The 16,187-nt window shown below is 33.9% G+C and overlaps 1 protein-coding gene across 2 annotated transcripts in view; it reads left to right on the top strand.

Annotated features, from left to right (window-relative positions):
- Window positions 1-16,187, top strand: part of LOC138319391 (protein jagged-1b-like) — a 225,107-nt gene that overhangs the window by 190,960 nt on the left and 17,960 nt on the right. The gene's annotated exons all lie outside the window — the stretch shown is intronic.

The following is a 16,187-nucleotide window of genomic DNA, read 5'->3' as shown; positions in this document are numbered from 1 at the left end:
GGGAAATTATATATACATAGTATTAAGGGAAAGGCTCCAAAGCAAGGGGAAATCATATATACATAGTATTAAGGGAAAGGCTCCAAAGTAAGGGGAAATCATATATATCATAGTATTAAGGAAAAGGCTCCAAAGCAAGGGGAAATCATATATATACATAGTATTAAGGGAAAGGCTCCAAAGCAAGGGGAAATCATATATACATAGTATTAAGGGAAAGGCTCCAAAGCAAGGGGAAATCATATATACATAGTATTAAGGGAAAGGCTCCAAAGCAAGGGGAAATCATATATATCATAGTATTAACACCTTCCTGTTCGGGTGTTTTTTATCTGCTAAATAGGTGAGATTAGCACTTTTTTGTATATCTTATATTCCAAACGTTGGCTGCATAGAACCATAAAGTGTTATACATCATTGATTAGTATATCACCTGGATTTCATTTTCCTAAATATAATTTTCACCCTTGACCTTTATGGTAGTAAAGGTCAAAGGTCAAAGATCACCAAAATCACCTTTTTATTGAAAAAAAAATCACCATTTTGCTTTTCTGGATCATTTAACGGGCGGAACAACAACACAAACTGTAAATTTTAAGATTCAATGTAAACTACAGATAATTCTGAAGATAATCCTATGAGATAGCCCATTAATTACGATCAACAAAATTTTGGCAAAGAGATTATCTGTGTGACCTTTGAAGAAAATAGCAGCTAAAATGACAATTTCGGGAGCAAAATCATGTGTTGATTAAGTAAGTAGTTACACATAACATAGTAAAACATTGAATTGATAAAGATATGAGTTACCTACGATAATTGAAAAATCAAAGTAGTATAAAGATTTAAATACATGTATATAATATTAATATTATATATATATGTACATCGGCAAGACACAAGGGAGGTAATTCATATTCTTACACACTACTCATTGTTTTGGAGGAAACGTTTGCATTTACTCCCAATTTGTCATGAACTTGGAACATGAAAGATGGTGTAACATCTTCGTCTTAAGACTTTGTTTCCATTCATATCACAGAGATGGCATGTTTATTTTTACAAATCGATATAAAATGTATACAGTATGTACATGTATATATTAAAACGGGAGATTACTTTTGGTATTAATTGAGAAGAAGAAGCAATAAAAGTTTTGTTGTAAGAACATTTTAATCCCGTGGGAACGTTGGAGATCTATGGTTACGATCAATTGTTATGTATATGTTTGCATGAGTATACACTTCAACATATATCACAAATAAGCATTGTCAAAGCATTGCTGAATAGTATGTAGGCTTAACTCATACATGCTACTAGAGTGGATCCAGGAATGACGGTATTTACTGGTTTTTTTTAGCCCACATCTGATGATATTGAAATCGCCTTTCGTCCGTGGTCCGCCCGTCCTTCCTTCCGTCAGTCCGTCAGTTAACAATTCTTGTTACCGCTATTTCTCAGAAAGATCTAAGGGATCTTCTTTTTAAATTTCATATGTAGGTTCCCCTAGGACCCTAGCTGTGCATATTGCATTTTGGGACCGAACGGTCAACAAGATGGCCGACCGGCCGCCATCTTGGATTTTGATATTGAAAAGCAGCGAAAAGATCCCTCTAGGATCTCTTGTTTCTTTGTGGGAAAGGAAAACACGTGATTAAACAGTACCGACATTCTGATAACCAGTACCTACATATGTATATCGTTAGTTGACATCTTTGTGACCGACAGGTTTCATATTATTGTGGTAAGAGCGAGATAATGCACGACCAGAACGGTTTCAAACCCGGGATCACCCGAATTCTTGCCGGATGCTCTACCAATTGCTTGGTCGTCGGCTATCGATCCGATCCAGAACCGTTACATTAGTATTATCCCCTTACCTTTCACTCATCGCCCCTCAAAGATTCAACACACTAACCGGGTTTTTTATATTCACCTTTTTAGATTCCGATACACTCCAAACAATATCCTGATGCTCTACCAATTCAATTGAGCTATATATATATATATATTTCAAACAGATGAGCCGAACTGCAGGATAATAGAAACCCGGAGCAAAGGAAAAAAATTACTCTTGTGTGTTATAGATTAAGAGGGAAACATTCTTTTTTTATGCCATAATATATATATGATAAGCAACTACATGTAAGTCAGGTTTTGATTTCCTGTACATGTATGAAAGTGACTCAAATTCAATTCAAATCACTACATTTACGAATTAATATCAATCAAGTGTTGTATTTATCTAGATCCTAGAGAAAACCGTATGTTTTAGAAAATAGCCGCTGCCGTTTGGCCAGTTCCTTAGACCTGTGTAACCATTTATAATTACATGTACACATTAAACATTAAATCGTTTTATTTACTGTTAACCGTTTTCATATGGATGTTGTCTATCAATTGTGAGAAGGATTGTTGTAAATTATATTTATAAATATAAACCAAATTCTTTATATGTTTCATTACAGGCTGTTATTACAAAAATGATTTGTAATCTGTTTTCTTTTTAAAAAAAAATACTATGTAGCAGAGTCATCCATGATATCTCTTCCTCCGACATCCCTTCAGTTTTCATTTCGTTGTGTAAAATAGTGGAAATGACATATCTGACTTGTAATCAGTATGACTTAATTATATGTTTATGGAGTTATGAACCACAAGACTTCTAGTATATAATCTATATTTTACATATGAACCACAAGACCACAGGGACCTGGCACGAACATTTTTAACCAACAGTATACATATATATATAGTATAAATACTATAATATGTATATACTGTTGGTTAAACATTTTCGTGCCAGGTCCCTGTGCACAAGACTACTAGTATATATAATCTATATAACTACATTTTTTTTCAAATCCAATAACTTTCAATTTTTCAATAATATTACAATATAAATAATATCTAATTTATCTTGACAACAGTTTATATGTCATCATCGGATTATAGGCCCTGATTCTGATACTAGAGTCAACATTTTAATGCAAACAAATTAAGAGAGCATTATAAGGTATATGCATATGAACAATGTATATACACATAATTATAATGCACCGGTCGTCACTCACAAAAAAGGCGATTTGATTTTACCGACCAAAACGTGTATTACAAATAGTTCGTATGTCAATCTATTACGAATAGTTCTATATTCATCCTATCCTAAGACTATTTCAAAACGGATCCAGAGCCCCTGTTAATTTGTGCACGAGATCTACATGTACACGTACGTACAATAGAACTATGCCTATCACTATGCCTATGTACACGTATTACCTACGTGTGCTGCACATGTACCTGCTACTAGTCCCGCTATTTCACACATTTAAGTAAACAAGTTGAAATTTATCCGTTTCATAAAATGTTTGATGTTTGAACCGGTTTCAACGACGTCTAAACCTAGCATTAATTGCTATTGCTTCAAAAATTGATGAGAGTTTATAATGCATCGTTTCTATGGACGCTCAAGGGACAATACTCTATATTAATTTTTTCTATACATGTACAAAATTTGAAGTACTTTCACAGATGTTTTAGCTTAAGGATTTTTTTCAGTGGTAATAATTACCTATGATTCCATCAAAAATGAGTTTCCGAGGCCGCAACGTTGACCGTCCGAGGTCAGAATCACCGTAATCTCGCATTTAGCATCCCATAATATGAAGGCGATGATATTTTCAGATCTCACACTAGCAAATTACATAGAGTATTTTGAGTAAGTTTCGTTAAATTCTATATCTGTAATCTTCAGCAGCATTATATATATATCTATTTGAATTAGATAAACAATCACCCGATGTGCTTCTCCAGGATCACGATCATGACATTACGATAAACGTAAATGAAACGAAGCGTCATAATGTTACACATTTGTAAGTAACGTCGCGAATTTTCGTTTGAGTAGGGTAAAGTAAAATCGCGATAATTTCGTTTTAAGAAAACCAATTTTCAAATCTAAAGCAGATCTGTAAAGGATTTTATCTGTGGCATTAACACACTGTATTTTCATTAAGTTATAATCTTAACTGATATATATTTTCCAGCTCTGAATACATAAAAACGCTAATTTTTAACGAAAAACATCGCATATGTTTTTCATTTGAGAAAATTTTCTTTAAAATATTAAAATAAAGACATATGAATAACACATTTTTCTTGCTTGCAATCTAAGCTTTTCAGTTATATATGTCATTTCAACACTGCAATATTTCATATTTACTTTCCGAGCGGTTTATTCACGAATAACGTTGGCAAATTTAACGGCATTTTCGGCACTTTTTAACGGACGTTTTTTTGACGGAAACTTACAACGGACTCATTCATTCTAGCAAACCAACTTGTGAAATTTATATGAACAAAAAATAGAGAAATCACTGATTCCGTTGATATAAACATTTCGTTTCTACGAGGAATATAAAGGTTAATCTGACGCATTCGAACTTGGTAGATGACGTTATCAAAGTCATATCGGTACAAATGTACCGATGCGAACGGGAAGGTGTTAAGGAAAAGGCTCCAAAGCAAGGGGAAATCATATATACATAGTATTAAGGAAAAGGCCCCAAAGCAAGGGGAAATCATATATATCATAGTATTAAGGGAAAGGCTCCAAAGCAAGGGGAAATCATATATATACATAGGGTTAAGGAAAAGGCTCCAAAGCAAGGGGATATCATATATATCATAGTATTAAGGGAAAGGCTCCAAAGCAAGGGGAAATCATATATATCATAGTATTAAGGGAAAGGCTCCAAAGCAAGGGGAAATCATATATATACATAGGGTTAAGGAAAAAAGGCTCCAAAGCAAGGGGAAAATTTAAAAAAGGCTCCAAAGCAAGGGGAAATTATATATACATAGTATTAAGGGAAAGGCTCCAAAGCAAGGGGAAATCATATATACATAGTAATAAGGGAAAGGCTCCAAAGTAAGGGGAAATCATATATATCATAGTATGAAGGAAAAGGCTCCAAAGCAAGGGGAAATCATATATATACATAGTATTAAGGGAAAGGCTCCAAAGCAAGGGGAAATCATATATACATAGTATTAAGGGAAAGGCTCCAAAGCAAGGGGAAATCATATATATACATAGTATTAAGGGAAAGGCTCCAAAGTAAGGGGAAATCATATATATCATAGTATTAAGGAAAAGGCTCCAAAGCAAGGGGAAATCATATATATACATAGTATTAAGGGAAAGGCTCCAAAGCAAGGGGAAATCATATAAATAAATAGTATTAAGGGAAAGGCTCCAAAGCAAGGGGAAATCATATATACATAGTATTAAGGGAAAGGCTCCAAAGCAAGGGGAAATCATATATATCATAGTATTAAGGAAAAGGCTCCAAAGCAAGGGGAAATCATATATATACATAGTATTAAGGAAAAGGCTCCAAAGCAAGGGGAAATCATATAAATAAATAGTATTAAGGAAAAGGCTCCAAAGCAAGGGAAATCATATATAATACTCCAAAGCAAGGGGAAATCATATATACATAGTATTAAGGAAAAGGCTCCAAAGCAAGGGGAAATCATATATATACATAGTATTAAGGAAAAGGCTCCAAAGCAAGGGGAAATCATATATATACATAGTATTAAGGAAAAGGCTCCAAAGCAAGGGGAAATCATATATATACATAGTATTAAGGAAAAGGCTCCAAAGCAAGGGGAAATCATATATATACATAGTATTAAGGAAAAGGCTCCAAAGCAAGGGGAAATCATATATATACATAGTATTAAGGAAAAGGCTCCAAAGCAAGGGGAAATTACATATCATATATATATCATAGTATTAAGGAAAAGGCTCCAAAGCAAGGGGAAATCATATATATATCATAGTATTAAGGAAAAGGCTCCAAAGCAAGGGGAAATCATATATATACATAGTATTAAGGGAAAGGCTCCAAAGCAAGGGGAAATCATATATATCATAGTATTAAGGAAAAGGCTCCAAAGCAAGGGGAAATCATATATATACATAGTATTAAGGAAAAGGCTCCAAAGCAAGGGGAAATCATATATATACATAGTATTAAGGGAAAGGCTCCAAAGCAAGGGGAAATCATATATACATAGTATTAAGGGAAAGGCTCCAAAGCAAGGGGAAATCATATATATCATAGTATTAAGGAAAAGGCTCCAAAGCAAGGGGAAATCATATATATACATAGTATTAAGGGAAAGGCTCCAAAGCAAGGGGAAATCATATATATACATAGTATTAAGGGAAAAGGCTCCAAAGCAAGGGGAAATCATATATATCATAGTATTAAGGGGAAAGGCTCCAAAGCAAGGGGAAATCATATATACATAGTATTAAGGAAAAGGCCCAAAGCAAGGGGAAATCATATATATCATAGTATTAAGGAAAAGGCTCCAAAGCAAGGGGAAATCATATATATACATAGTATTAAGGGAAAGGCTCCAAAGCAAGGGGAAATCATATATATACATAGTATTAAGGAAAAGGCTCCAAAGCAAGGGGAAATTATATATACATAGTATTAAGGAAAAGGCTCCAAAGCAAGGGGAAATCATATATATATACATAGTATTAAGGAAAAGGCTCCAAAGCAAGGGGAAATCATATATATACATAGTATTAAGGGAAAGGCTCCAAAGCAAGGGGAAATCATATATATACATAGTATTAAGGAAAAGGCTCCAAAGCAAGGGGAAATCATATATATACATAGTATTAAGGAAAAGGCTCCAAAGCAAGGGGAAATCATATATATACATAGTATTAAGGAAAAGGCTCCAAAGCAAGGGGAAATCATATATATACATAGTATTAAGGAAAAGGCTCCAAAGCAAGGGGAAATCATATATACATAGTATTAAGGAAAAGGCTCCAAAGCAAGGGGAAATCATATATACATAGTATTAAGGAAAAGGCTCCAAAGCAAGGGGAAATCATATATACATAGTATTAAGGAAAAGGCTCCAAAGCAAGGGGAAATCATATATATACATAGTATTAAGGAAAAGGCTCCAAAGCAAGGGGAAATCATATATATCATAGTATTAAGGGAAAGGCTCCAAAGCAAGGGGAAATCATATATATACATAGTATTAAGGAAAAGGCTCCAAAGCAAGGGGAAATCATATATATCATAGTATTAAGGAAAAGGCTCCAAAGCAAGGGGAAATCATATATATCATAGTATTAAGGAAAAGGCTCCAAAGCAAGGGGAAATCATATATATCATAGTATTAAGGAAAAGGCTCCAAAGCAAGGGGAAATCATATATATACATAGTATTAAGGAAAAGGCTCCAAAGCAAGGGGAAATCATATATATACATAGTATTAAGGGAAAGGCTCCAAAGCAAGGGGAAATCATATATACATAGTATTAAGGAAAAGGCTCCAAAGCAAGGGGAAATCATATATATCATAGTATTAAGGGAAAGGCTCCAAAGCAAGGGGAAATCATATATATACATAGTATTAAGGAAAAGGCTCCAAAGCAAGGGGAAATCATATATATCATAGTATTAAGGAAAAGGCTCCAAAGCAAGGGGAAATCATATATATACATAGTATTAAGGAAAAGGCTCCAAAGCAAGGGGAAATCATATATATCATAGTATTAAGGAAAAGGCTCCAAAGCAAGGGGAAATCATATATATACATAGTATTAAGGGAAAGGCTCCAAAGCAAGGGGAAATCATATATACATAGTATTAAGGAAAAGGCTCCAAAGCAAGGGGAAATCATATATATCATAGTATTAAGGAAAAGGCTCCAAAGCAAGGGGAAATCATATATATATACATAGTATTAAGGGAAAGGCTCCAAAGCAAGGGGAAATCATATATATACATAGTATTAAGGAAAAGGCTCCAAAGCAAGGGGAAATCATATATACATAGTATTAAGGAAAAGGCTCCAAAGCAAGGGGAAATCATATATATACATAGTATTAAGGAAAAGGCTCCAAAGCAAGGGGAAATCATATATATACATAGTATTAAGGAAAAGGCTCCAAAGCAAGGGGAAATCATATATACATAGTATTCAAGAAGAAGGCTCCAAAGTATTCAAGGAAAAGGCTACAAAGCAAGGGGAAATCATATATATACATAGTATTAAGGAAAAGGCTCCAAAGCAAGGGGAAATCATATATATACATAGTATTAAGGAAAAGGCTCCAAAGCAAGGGGAAATCATATATATACATAGTATTAAGGGAAAAGGCTCCAAAGCAAGGGGAAATCATATATATCATAGTATTAAGGAAAAGGCTCCAAAGCAAGGGGAAATCATATATATACATAGTATTAAGGGAAAGGCTCCAAAGCAAGGGGAAATCATATATATACATAGTATTAAGGAAAAGGCTCCAAAGCAAGGGGAAATCATATATATACATAGTATTAAGGAAAAGGCTCCAAAGCAAGGGGAAATCATATATATACATAGTATTAAGGAAAAGGCTCCAAAGCAAGGGGAAATCATATATATACATAGTATTAAGGAAAAGGCTCCAAAGCAAGGGGGAAATCATATATATACATAGTATTAAGGAAAAGGCTCCAAAGCAAGGGGAAATCATATATATCATAGTATTAAGGAAAAGGCTCCAAAGCAAGGGGAAATCATATATATACATAGTATTAAGGAAAAGGCTCCAAAGCAAGGGGAAATCATATATATACATAGTATTAAGGAAAAGGCCCCAAAGCAAGGGGAAATCATATATATACATAGTATTAAGGAAAAGGCTCCAAAGCAAGGGGAAATCATATATATCATAGTATTAAGGGAAAGGCTCCAAAGCAAGGGGAAATCATATATATACATAGTATTAAGGAAAAGGCTCCAAAGCAAGGGGAAATATCATATATTCATGTATTAAGGAAAAGGCTCCAAAGCAAGGGGAAATCATATATATACATAGTATTAAGGAAAAGGCTCCAAAGCAAGGGGAAATCATATATATACATAGTATTAAGGAAAAGGCTCCAAAGCAAGGGGAAATCATATATATCATAGTATTAAGGAAAAGGCTCCAAAGCAAGGGGAAATCATATATATACATAGTATTAAGGAAAGGCCCCAAAGCAAGGGGAAATCATATATATCATAGTATTAAGGAAAAGGCTCCAAAGCAAGGGGAAATCATATATATACATAGTATTAAGGGAAAGGCTCCAAAGCAAGGGGAAATCATATATATACATAGTATTAAGGAAAAGGCTCCAAAGCAAGGGGAAATCATATATATACATAGTATTAAGGGAAAGGCTCCCAAAGCAAGGGGAAATCATATATATATACATAGTATTAAGGAAAAGGCTCCAAAGCAAGGGGAAATCATAATATCATAGCAAAGCAAGGGGAAATCATATATATATATAAGGAAAGGCCCAAAGCAAGGGAAATCATATATATACATAGTATATAAGGAAAAGGCTCCAAAGCAAGGGAAATCATATATATCATAGTATTAAGGAAAAGGCTCCAAAGCAAGGGGAAATCATATATATACATAGTATTAAGGGAAAGGCTCCAAAGCAAGGGGAAATCATATATATACATAGTATTAAGGAAAAGGCTCCAAAGCAAGGGGAAATCATATATATCATAGTATTAAGGAAAGGCTCCAAAGCAAGGGGAAATCATATATATACATAGTATTAAGGAAAAGGCTCCAAAGCAAGGGGAAATCATATATATACATAGTATTAAGGAAAAGGCTACAAAGCAAGGGGAAATCATATATATACATAGTATTAAGGAAAAGGCTCCAAAGCAAGGGGAAATCATATATATACATAGTATTAAGGAAAAGGCTCCAAAGCAAGGGGAAATCATATATATACATAGTATTAAGGAAAAGGCTCCAAAGCAAGGGGAAATCATATATATCATAGTATTAAGGAAAAGGCTCCAAAGCAAGGGGAAATATCATATATACATAGTATTAAGGAAAAGGCTCCAAAGCAAGGGGAAATCATATATATACATAGTATTAAGGAAAAGGCTCCAAAGCAAGGGGAAATCATATATATCATAGTATTAAGGAAAAGGCTCCAAAGCAAGGGGAAATCATATATATACATAGTATTAAGGAAAGGCTCCAAAGCAAGGGGAAATCATATATATACATAGTATTAAGGAAAAGGCTCCAAAGCAAGGGGAAATCATATATAACATAGTATTAAGGAAAAGGCTCCAAAGCAAGGGGAAATCATATATATCATAGTATTAAGGAAAAGGCTCCAAAGCAAGGGGAAATCATATATATACATAGTATTAAGGAAAAGGCTCCAAAGCAAGGGGAAATCATATATATACATAGTATTAAGGAAAAGGCTCCAAAGCAAGGGGAAATCATATATATACATAGTATTAAGGAAAAGGCTCCAAAGCAAGGGGAAATCATATATACATAGTATTAAGGAAAAGGCTCCAAAGCAAGGGGAAATCATATATATACATAGTATTAAGGAAAAGGCTCCAAAGCAAGGGGAAATCATATATACATAGTATTAAGGAAAAGGCTCCAAAGCAAGGGGAAATCATATATATCATAGTATTAAGGGAAAGGCTCCAAAGCAAGGGGAAATCATATATATACATAGTATTAAGGAAAAGGCTCCAAAGCAAGGGGAAATCATATATACATAGTATTAAGGAAAAGGCTCCAAAGCAAGGGGAAATCATATATATACATAGTATTAAGGAAAAGGCTCCAAAGCAAGGGGAAATCATATATATACATAGTATTAAGGAAAAGGCTCCAAAGCAAGGGGAAAATCATATATATCATAGTATTAAGGAAAAGGCTCCAAAGCAAGGGGAAATCATATATACATAGTATTAAGGAAAAGGCTCCAAAGCAAGGGGAAATCATATATACATAGTATTAAGGAAAAGGCTCCAAAGCAAGGGGAAATCATATATATACATAGTATTAAGGAAAAGGCTCCAAAGCAAGGGGAAATCATATATATACATAGTATTAAGGAAAAGGCTCCAAAGCAAGGGGAAATCATATATATACATAGTATTAAGGAAAAGGCTCCAAAGCAAGGGGAAATCATATATATCATAGTATTAAGGAAAAGGCTCCAAAGCAAGGGGAAATCATATATATCATAGTATTAAGGAAAAGGCTCCAAAGCAAGGGGAAATCATATATATATCATAGTATTAAGGAAAAGGCTCCAAAGCAAGGGGAAATCATATATATACATAGTATTAAGGGAAAAGGCTCCAAAGCAAGGGGAAATCATATATATCATAGTATTAAGGAAAAGGCTCCAAAGCAAGGGGAAATCATATATATACATAGTATTAAGGAAAAGGCTCCAAAGCAAGGGGAAATCATATATATACATAGTATTAAGGAAAAGGCTCCAAAGCAAGGGGAAATCATATATATACATAGTATTAAGGAAAAGGCTCCAAAGCAAGGGGAAATCATATATATACATAGTATTAAGGAAAAGGCTCCAAAGCAAGGAAATAATCAGTAGGAAAGGCTCCAAGCAAGGGAAATCATATATACATAGTATTAAGGAAAAAGGCTCCAAAGCAAGGGGAAATCATATATATACATAGTATTAAGGAAAAGGCTCCAAAAGCAAGGGGAAATCATATATATACATAGTATTAAGGAAAAGGCTCCAAAGCAAGGGGAAATCATATATATACATAGTATTAAGGAAAAGGCCCCAAAGCAAGGGGAAATCATATATATACATAGTATTAAGGAAAAGGCTCCAAAGCAAGGGGAAATCATATATATACATAGTATTAAGGGAAAGGCTCCAAAGCAAGGGGAAATCATATATATAATAGTATTAAGGAAAAGGCTCCAAAGCAAGGGGAAATCATATATATCATAGTATTAAGGAAAAGGCTCCAAAGCAAGGGGAAATCATATATATACATAGTATTAAGGAAAAGGCTCCAAAGCAAGGGGAAATCATATATATACATAGTATTAAGGAAAAGGCTCCAAAGCAAGGGGAAATCATATATATACATAGTATTAAGGAAAAGGCTCCAAAGCAAGGGGAAATCATATATACATAGTATTAAGGAAAAGGCTCCAAAGCAAGGGGAAATCATATATATACATAGTATTAAGGAAAAGGCTCCAAAGCAAGGGGAAATCATATATATACATAGTATTAAGGAAAAGGCTCCAAAGCAAGGGGAAATCATATATATACATAGTATTAAGGAAAAGGCTCAAAGCAAGGGGAAATCATATATATACATAGTATTAAGGAAAAGGCTCCAAAGCAAGGGGAAATCATATATATACATAGTATTAAGGAAAAGGCTCCAAAGCAAGGGGAAATCATATATATCATAGTATTAAGGAAAAGGCTCCAAAGCAAGGGGAAATCATATATATACATAGTATTAAGGAAAAGGCTCCAAAGCAAGGGGAAATCATATATATACATAGTATTAAGGAAAAGGCTCCAAAGCAAGGGGAAATCATATATATCATAGTATTAAGGAAAAGGCTCCAAAGCAAGGGGAAATCATATATATCATAGTATTAAGGAAAAGGCTCCAAAGCAAGGGGAAATCATATATATACATAGTATTAAGGAAAAGGCTCCAAAGCAAGGGGAAATCATATATATACATAGTATTAAGGAAAAAGGCTCCAAAGCAAGGGGAAATCATATATATACATAGTATTAAGGAAAAGGCTCCAAAGCAAGGGGAAATCATATATATACATAGTATTAAGGAAAAGGCTCCAAAGCAAGGGGAAATCATATATACATAGTATTAAGGGAAAGGCTCCAAAGCAAGGGGAAATCATATATATACATAGTATTAAGGAAAAGGCTCCAAAGCAAGGGGAAATCATATATATACATAGTATTAAGGAAAAGGCTCCAAAGCAAGGGGAAATCATATATATACATAGTATTAAGGAAAAAGGCTCCAAAGCAAGGGGAAATCATATATATACATAGTATTAAGGAAAAGGCTCCAAAGCAAGGGGAAATCATATATATATCATAGTATTAAGGAAAAAAGGCTCCAAAGCAAGGGGAAATCATATATATACATAGTATTAAGGAAAAGGCTCCAAAGCAAGGGGAAATCATATATATACATAGTATTAAGGAAAAAAGGCTCCAAAGCAAAGGGAAATCATATATATACATAGTATTAAGGAAAAGGCTCCAAAGCAAGGGGAAATCATATATATACATAGTATTAAGGAAAAGGCTCCAAAGCAAGGGGAAATCATATATATACATAGTATTAAGGAAAAGGCTCCAAAGCAAGGGGAAATCATATATATACATAGTATTAAGGAAAAGGCTCCAAAGCAAGGGGAAATCATATATATACATAGTATTAAGGAAAAAGCTCCAAAGCAAGGGGAAATCATATATATACATAGTATTAAGGAAAAGGCTCCAAAGCAAGGGGAAATCATATATATACATAGTATTAAGGGAAAAGGCTCCAAAGCAAGGGGAAATCATATATATACATAGTATTAAGGAAAAGGCTCCAAAGCAAGGGGAAATCATATATATACATAGTATTAAGGAAAAGGCTCCAAAGCAAGGGGAAATCATATATATACATAGTATTAAGGAAAAGGCTCCAAAGCAAGGGGAAATCATATATATACATAGTATTAAGGAAAAGGCTCCAAAGCAAGGGGAAATCATATATATACATAGTATTAAGGAAAAGGCTCCAAAGCAAGGGGAAATCATATATATACATAGTATTAAGGAAAAGGCTCCAAAGCAAGGGGAAATCATATATATCATAGTATTAAGGGAAAGGCTCCAAAGCAAGGGGAAATCATATATATACATAGCATTAAGGAAAAGGCTCCAAAGCAAGGGGAAATCATATTTATACATAGAGTTAAGGAAAAAAGGCTCCAAAGCAAGGGGAAATCATATATATACATAGAGTTAAGGAAAAAAGGCTCCAAAGCAAGGGGAAATCATATATATCATAGTATTAAGGAAAAGGCTCCAAAGCAAGGGGAAATCATATATATACATAGTATTAAGGAAAAGGCTCCAAAGCAAGGGGAAATCATATATATACATAGTATTAAGGGAAAGGCTCCAAAGCAAGGGGAAATCATATATACATAGTATTAAGGAAAAGGCTCCAAAGCAAGGGGAAATCATATATATACATAGCATTAAGGAAAAGGCTCCAAAGCAAGGGGAAATCATATTTATACATAGCATTAAGGAAAAGGCTCCAAAGCAAGGGGAAATCATATTTATACATAGAGTTAAGGAAAAAAGGCTCCAAAGCAAGGGGAAATCATATATATACATAGTATTAAGGAAAAGGCTCCAAAGCAAGGGGAAATCATATATATACATAGTATTAAGGAAAAGGCTCCAAAGCAAGGGGAAATCATATATATACATAGTATTAAGGAAAAGGCTCCAAAGCAAGGGGAAATCATATATATACATAGTATTAAGGAAAAGGCTCCAAAGCAAGGGGAAATCATATATATACATAGTATTAAGGAAAAGGCTCCAAAGCAAGGGGAAATCATATATATACATAGTATTAAGGAAAAGGCTCCAAAGCAAGGGGAAATCATATATATACATAGTATTAAGGAAAAGGCTCCAAAGCAAGGGGAAATCATATATATACATAGTATTAAGGAAAAGGCTCCAAAGCAAGGGGAAATCATATATATCATAGTATTAAGGGAAAGGCTCCAAAGCAAGGGGAAATCATATATATACATAGTATTAAGGGAAAGGCTCCAAAGCAAGGGGAAATCATATATATACATAGTATTAAGGAAAAGGCTCCAAAGCAAGGGGAAATCATATATATACATAGTATTAAGGAAAAGGCTCCAAAGCAAGGGGAAATCATATATATACATAGTATTAAGGGAAAGGCTCCAAAGCAAGGGGAAATCATATATATACATAGTATTAAGGAAAAGGCTCCAAAGCAAGGGGAAATCATATATATACATAGTATTAAGGAAAAGGCTCCAAAGCAAGGGGAAATCATATATATACATAGTATTAAGGAAAAGGCTCCAAAGCAAGGGGAAATCATATATATACATAGTATTAAGGGAAAGGCTCCAAAGCAAGGGGAAATCATATATATACATAGTATTAAGGAAAAGGCTCCAAAGCAAGGGGAAATCATATATATCATAGTATTAAGGGAAAGGCTCCAAAGCAAGGGGAAATCATATATATACATAGTATTAAGGGAAAGGCTCCAAAGCAAGGGGAAATCATATATATCATAGTATTAAGGGAAAGGCTCCAAAGCAAGGGGAAATCATATATATACATAGTATTAAGGGAAAGGCTCCAAAGCAAGGGGAAATCATATATATACATAGTATTAAGGAAAAGGCTCCAAAGCAAGGGGAAATCATATATATACATAGTATTAAGGGAAAGGCTCCAAAGCAAGGGGAAATCATATATATACATAGTATTAAGGGAAAGGCCCCAAAGCAAGGGGAAATCATATATATACATAGTAGTAAGGAAACGGCTCCAAAGCAAGGGGAAATCATATATATCATAGTATTAAGGGAAAGGCTCCAAAGCAAGGGGAAATCATATATATACATAGTATTAAGGGAAAGGCTCCAAAGCAAGGGGAAATCATATATACATAGTATTAAGGGAAAGGCTCCAAAGCAAGGGGAAATCATATATATACATAGTATTAAGGAAAAGGCTACAAAGCAAGGGGAAATCATATATACATAGTATTAAGGGAAAGGCCCCAAAGCAAAGGGAAATCATATATATACATAGCATTAAGGAAAAGGCTCCAAAGCAAGGGGATATCATATATATCATAGTATTAAGGAAAAGGCTCCAAAGCAAAGGGAAATCATATATATATACATAGTATTAAGGGAAGGGCTCCAAAGCAAAGGGAAATCATATATATCATAGTATTAAGGAAAAGGCTCCAAAGCAAGGGGAAATCATATATATACATAGTATTAAGGAAAAGGCTCCAAAGCAAGGGGAAATCATATATATATCATAGTATTAAGGGAAAGGCTCCAAAGTAAGGGGAAATCATATATATACATAGTATTAAGGAAAAGGCTCCAAAGCAAGGGGAAATCATATATATATCATAGTATTAAGGAAAAGGCCCCAAAGCAAGGGGAAATCATATATATCATA

This window comes from Argopecten irradians, chromosome 3 (assembly GCF_041381155.1).
Source record: "Argopecten irradians isolate NY chromosome 3, Ai_NY, whole genome shotgun sequence".
Lineage (NCBI taxonomy): Eukaryota > Metazoa > Mollusca > Bivalvia > Pectinida > Pectinidae > Argopecten > Argopecten irradians.
Note: the sequence above shows the minus strand (reverse complement) of the source record. Positions and strands in the feature narration are given on the sequence as shown.